Raw genomic sequence first — 6,000 nt, forward strand, 5'->3', positions numbered from 1 at the left:
TCATCTGGTCTTGTTCCCATAGAAACAGCGACGAAATAGTCAAACTTAGGTAAAGCTTTTTCTTTCTTTCTTTCTCTTTTCTTTTCTTTTTTTTTTTTTTTTCTTTTTCTGAAAGAAAGAACAACAGCAAAGATGTTCAAGAAGTGCTGCTTGTTTTCTGTGACCTGGGGCTCTTTTTCATTGGAACTGGCAGAAAGTAAGCAGCCAGCTACAGAATTATAAGATCCTGTGGAAACTACAAGATGTACAGGCCCAAATGGGATAGAGATATGGAGATATTTCCTCAGTAAAGCAGACAGACAATGAGTCAACTGTAGTAAAAGATCAATAGGAGTTTACCAGATGAAAAAGTAAACAAAAAGCCTGAAAAAACACCTGTAGGTGTGAATCTTTATCTTTGTAATTTAATGGTATTCATTTGCCCTAGTGAGTAAGGAGCAGAATACATTGTTTGGGTTTCTTTCATTATACCATGTACAGACATGATCAAAACATTCACTGAAATCAAATTCTTCCTTTTGTTATAACCATTTCCTGAAAAGCTACAGCCTCGTTGTTTTGCGAATGCTTGCGCTCACACATCTTTGGGGCAATATGTTGCTCTCCCTTATTCCTACTGAAATTATTCAATTTCTTTAACAGTGCAGAGGAGCAGAAGTTGGCCCAACGAGTATGTTCTGTGGCACACATTCCTGTAAAAAGAAGACAATTTCACTTGGCGTTTACTTTTCAATGTGCCAGAAAGGAGAAGAAAATATGCAGCATCTTTCTGAGGATGGGGTCCCTCCTGCCTCAAAATTGGTGGATTTTATAACTACAGCCATTGATCTTCCAGACAGACATATCATATATGAACGACAGTGCTCCATCGGGATTCAGCTTAACGGTGCAGGTGATATTTCCACAATGTATGCATTTCCTGGCTAACTTCTTACTTCTTCCTGCAGTACATCCACCAGCCCTGAAGGCTAACACTTGTTGGGTCTCTTATTGAGACATTACACTAGCAGGTGGACAACCATTTAAAGCCAGTCTCCAGTTAGATAGATTTATTAACAAGCCGAGAAGGCGTCAATCCCAAGAGTTACTGTAAAAGAAAAACACCATTCTGGGAGCTAGTTTTCATATTGTGACACAATTTCACAACATTTTTTCGATGGGTTTTGGTGATAACTTAGAACCTTATATATGCAGACACTAATTCTTGTGGTCTTCAAGCCTCTGCAGCCTTGAGGTACTTCTAATGCAGCAGTTGAGTGGGCTTACTGAGCTGGTGACTGACAAGAGTAATAAAATGGCTAAGGAAAATTAAAACCTCTTGCCTGTTCTCATGAGAAACATCTATTTCCAGTAACATTTTTACATTATAATGCAGCTAGGAGATATTTCTTGATGGTTTTCATTAATAATGAACATTTTAGGAGTTTACTTTAAGAGTGACTGCTAACAGAACCACTTAATTTCCTTTCATCATTTTCTTCCTTGCAGTGGAAGGAAGTAATTTTATATGTTATAAAAAGTTAACTAAAGATGAATCCTGCCTCTTCTTAAAATCTGGTAGACAGAGATCTGCAATTTTGGTTTAGAACAGCTAAGAGAGTAAAAAATGAGATTTATTTTCTTTATTTTTAGGAGGTAGGTGAACCTAGACTCTCTGCTTTAGTATTCTTCACGTCTTGGTGCCCCATACACCAATTTATTCAGTTTCCCTTGTAGCTGGCTCAGAAATGTGAACTCTCTACGGAACATGGAGTCAATGTAACTTATTTATATTTATAAGGTGAGACTCAAGTAGGATAACAAGGCAAACTCTTACTTCATCGATTCTCTCTCCTATATCAGAGATTGCACCTTGTGTATAGAAGGTCACACAGAAAATTAGCTACAAAGTACAAGAGTTCATTTTTTTAGAGCACAAAAATGGCTGGACAAAGTTGGATCAAAGGTCTGTTTAACATCAAAAGGCCAGAGGGGGTGTGAATTGATGTGAAAAGGGGACAATAGTGGCAGAAGAGGCATATGATGACAAGTCATCCCAATCCTTTCTGTTTTCTGGAGAGCTACACTCACTGGATGTAGGTAATATCTCTATATTAAATAAATGCTTGAATGCTAAAAAATTGTTAGATTTCAACTCCGCAAACTTGTCCAAGCAAACCTGTCTTGCTTTTTAATCCTTTTCAAATACTTAACACTCAGCAAGGCCAAGGGTTTCAAGGCTTAAATATGAGTTGCATGAAGGACAAAGGCTCCTTTGGTTTTTTTTCCTCTGAATTGTTGTTAGTTTTTTTGCTGTCTCACTCAACAAAGCAAGCCCAGGAGCTTCACCACAAGGCCTGAAATACCATCGCCTTGTGCCTATTGATAAAAAACCCATAATCTCCCAACCAATTGCTGATCTAAAGCTGCACTGTGAGGGAAGTAGGGGGAGGCTGGTTTGCATAAAACCACTACGACTCACACCCAGGGGCCAGAGGAAGCAAGGTGCGAGGGGCAAGGGCTGACCACAGCTCGCTCCTCCACAGTGACTCCCCCAGACTTCTGTAGAACTGTGGGTTGGCTTTCACAACCGGCTCCGGTCACCTCCCCACATTTGGCACGGCACAGCAGCTGGTGCCTAGCTTCTGTCAACCCCAGTCTTCCACATACCGATTTACCACCCTGAACCCTGAACTGAGGGTGTAGATTTATATCTTGCACATTTGTGGTAGCAGCTCTAGAAAAATATGAAAAAGAAATTGGTGGCAAAGGAGTCAGCCCATCCTTTCTTGTGGTACCCCGAAACTGTATTTAGTCTGTAGATTATCATTACGTTGCTGCAACGTGGTATTATAATGACTTCTCGAGTATCATATTTTCAACTACATTTCCTTAGTTCCTCTCCCTGTCATATCTACCATATTCCTATTCACTGCTAATTATTTAAAGATCTATTAGGATACCACACAAGCAGCAATGCAGTTACTCCAATATATAAAGGTTTTACAGGTAGACATACAAAGTATGTACAGTTTATATAAACTTCAGCAAATCCTATTTAAACCAGAGACCGAGCTGTCTCCATCAATAAATGATGATTTGAGTGATGATAAAACAACTACTAGAAAATCAGTATTTAGTTATTATCCAAGGATACAAGCTGGTTTTATCTTTTCACATGAAATTACATAGTAATACATGCAGCTTTTTGCTGGTTGGCTTTTCGTCAGCAAATCATTTCTTATAAAAGCGAGCAGTAGGCCAGCTATCAGCGAAAGGCAGGCATCAAGCATCTCATTATTTGAGACACGAGAATCTAACGGGAAAACGCTGCTGCTTCCAAATCTTTCCCCTGCTGCCTGTAGTTATTACTGTCGCTATGAATACGGTGCTTTTGAAAGATGCGGGGCTGGCATCAACAGATGGCTGAAAACAGAACTTGTCTTCTGCACCCCCAGGACCAGGAAGAGCAGTGGCAGTACAACACGTGCCAGTCAGCCTGATGCTACCTGCTGCCAACTATATGCCATTTCTCATAATCCAGGTTTCTCTGTGTCCTCTGGTGGGACTTTTGTGTGCAGAAGCGCAGGTTTAGGATGTGCACATCTGCTCAGACCCAGGAGTCAACCTCGAGGAGTCAGATGGCAGGTTTGAAGCATGTGGTTGAAGCAGGATGAGGTTTATTCACTTGGATGTCTGGTCTTCTGAATTATGGATGTCTGGTCTTTTGCATTATGGATGTCTGATCATTCTGAACTATGACCTTTTTTGACAAGTCTAAAGGCTGGTCTTTAAAGTTGCTGCCTGTCCCAGGTCACTGGTGGTTGTTCAAAAATATCACACTGCATAAACCTGACTATTTCAGTGTCTGAAGTGTGCAGGCAGATGCACACAACCCCTTACCATAGCTTACAGAAGACTTCTAAACCTGACTGTTAAGTGCACAGCCAGAGCTGACTCAAGGTTTCTCCACAATACAGATAAAATTCAGTTTTCAGATGTGGAGTGGTAAAATTTAGCCTTCAGATGTGGAGTGGTAAAATCCCCTTTTGGTGGTGCTATCCACCCCCACACGAAGCACCAGGGGAATCCTGCGGAAAGGAATGGAAAACAGTGCTGTGCCCCATCCCCTTGCATTCCCCTGCCTGGCCCCGTGTCCACGCTCCGGGAAGGAGACCAGCAGGCATTCCTGGCTGGAGCAGGGCCACGGAGAGCAGGAGTGAGGGTGCCAAACCCCCGTCTTCTGGTGAGCAGAGAAGCCCTGCATCCACCCGTCACTTCAGACGTTGCCAGATGGAGGACAGCAGGGAGTTTGGTGTGCAGCGGCAGCGGAAAGGCAGTACAGATTAAGATCCCCTCTTCCTCAGTGCCGGGGCTCTATACGGTGGCACGGGCTCTTCCAGTATTTCAGAGCTTCTTTGGGGTTTACTCGCTTTCCGTATGCACCAAACAGGTTAGCTAGCCAGTCCTTTAATACACCACCATGCTACAGCTGGATCCTGAAGCTCCCATTCAGGCAATTAGCCTACTGCATTGCGTGAGACCAGCAGCGTAAGTAACAGCTGCCTAGCTCAGCCCCAACTCGGACCACGTTATGAAACTTGAAGGCATAAAATGATTAACATAATTTCTGAAATCTAAAGAAAATTTAGCCATGGCTGATTTCCCCAGGCACTCTAGAAATACCTTTTTCTTGTTTAAGAAGTATATAGGTCAGTCAAGTGTTATCAGTAAGTAGCATTTAATGAGAAAGCTAATGCTTTCGCTGCTTCAGTCATCAGTTTTTCTGAAGCTGACTCTCTATTTTCAGAAATCTGTTTTTTTTTTTTTTTTTTTTTTTATATAAACATACAAACAAGGAGCACAAGGTACAGCATGGACGAATAACCTCTGTCCTTGTGTTTCAGCTGTCACTCCTCCTGTACGTAGCACTTGTTCTCCCATTTACTAATTCTTTAAGGACTGAGTTGACACTTTGCAATTCATCGTGATTAAAGAGCAGAGCATAGCCAAGCTGTTTCGAAAGCAAACTGAAAGCATTTTCACTTTGTACCCCAGGCCCTCCGATCCTACTTTGATGGCACCTATGAACCAGACTAGGAAAATGGCCTGAAACCTTCCACTCCTGCACACCTTCTGAGCAAGAGAGGATCAGAGCGTGACGACCGTGTGAGGGGAGAGTGCTGCCTTTTCCTAAAAACTCACTGAAGTGCACTCACACCTTCATTAGTATGTGGATGGTCTGGTTTGGTGTTACGGGCATAGTTCCTACTGAATTTCTGACTTCTCTGCCTGGTGTCTGGAAGACCTGTTACTTGTGATAAAGATCCCAGCACTGTTAGCTTGCAAGTTGCACAGGGCTCCCAACCTTCCTGCAGTCCTGCATGTGGGGACATAAAAAACCCCCCATGGAGTGCATTAGAGGTTTTTCTCTCCTCCTAAAACGCCTAGCGAAAATCTCCTCTATAAAACTGAAAACAGTCACCTTCTGCAGCTGCAGCATCCAACGGCACAAAAGGAAAAATCAATTCAAATTATACAGTAGGCAGTAGGACTGCCCATGGACTTTCTGTTCTCAGCATTTTCTAACCCTTGAAGTGACCAGTCAGCAATAAGAAACGAAGACAATGAAGCAAACGCTTTTTAAAATGAGTCATTAAACAGTACTGTCACGTCGTATGATCATGGTCTCTTCTAATCTGCTTTATTATCCAATTGTTCAGTATGTACATACACCTGATCCAATGGGAGTATCTTTCATTTTTTAAGGTTTTGGGGAGTAAATGATTAAATATCTGACTACAGATAAGGAAGAAGAAAATCAAGATATTGAGCAAGTTAGATGATGAAAAAATCAGAGCTGGAATGAATCCCAAGTGATTCTCACTTGAAACTCTGTATTCACTCTGTCGAAACAGTTCATTTCCTCATAGGACAGTACAGATTTGATACACAGTGCTGCTCAGGAATGACACCGGCAGTATGCTATACTCATAATGAACTCCGAAGCACTATGCAGTA

This window comes from Vanellus vanellus, assembly GCF_965231255.1.
Source record: "Vanellus vanellus genome assembly, chromosome: 4".
In the NCBI taxonomy this organism is placed as follows: Eukaryota; Metazoa; Chordata; class Aves; order Charadriiformes; family Charadriidae; genus Vanellus; species Vanellus vanellus.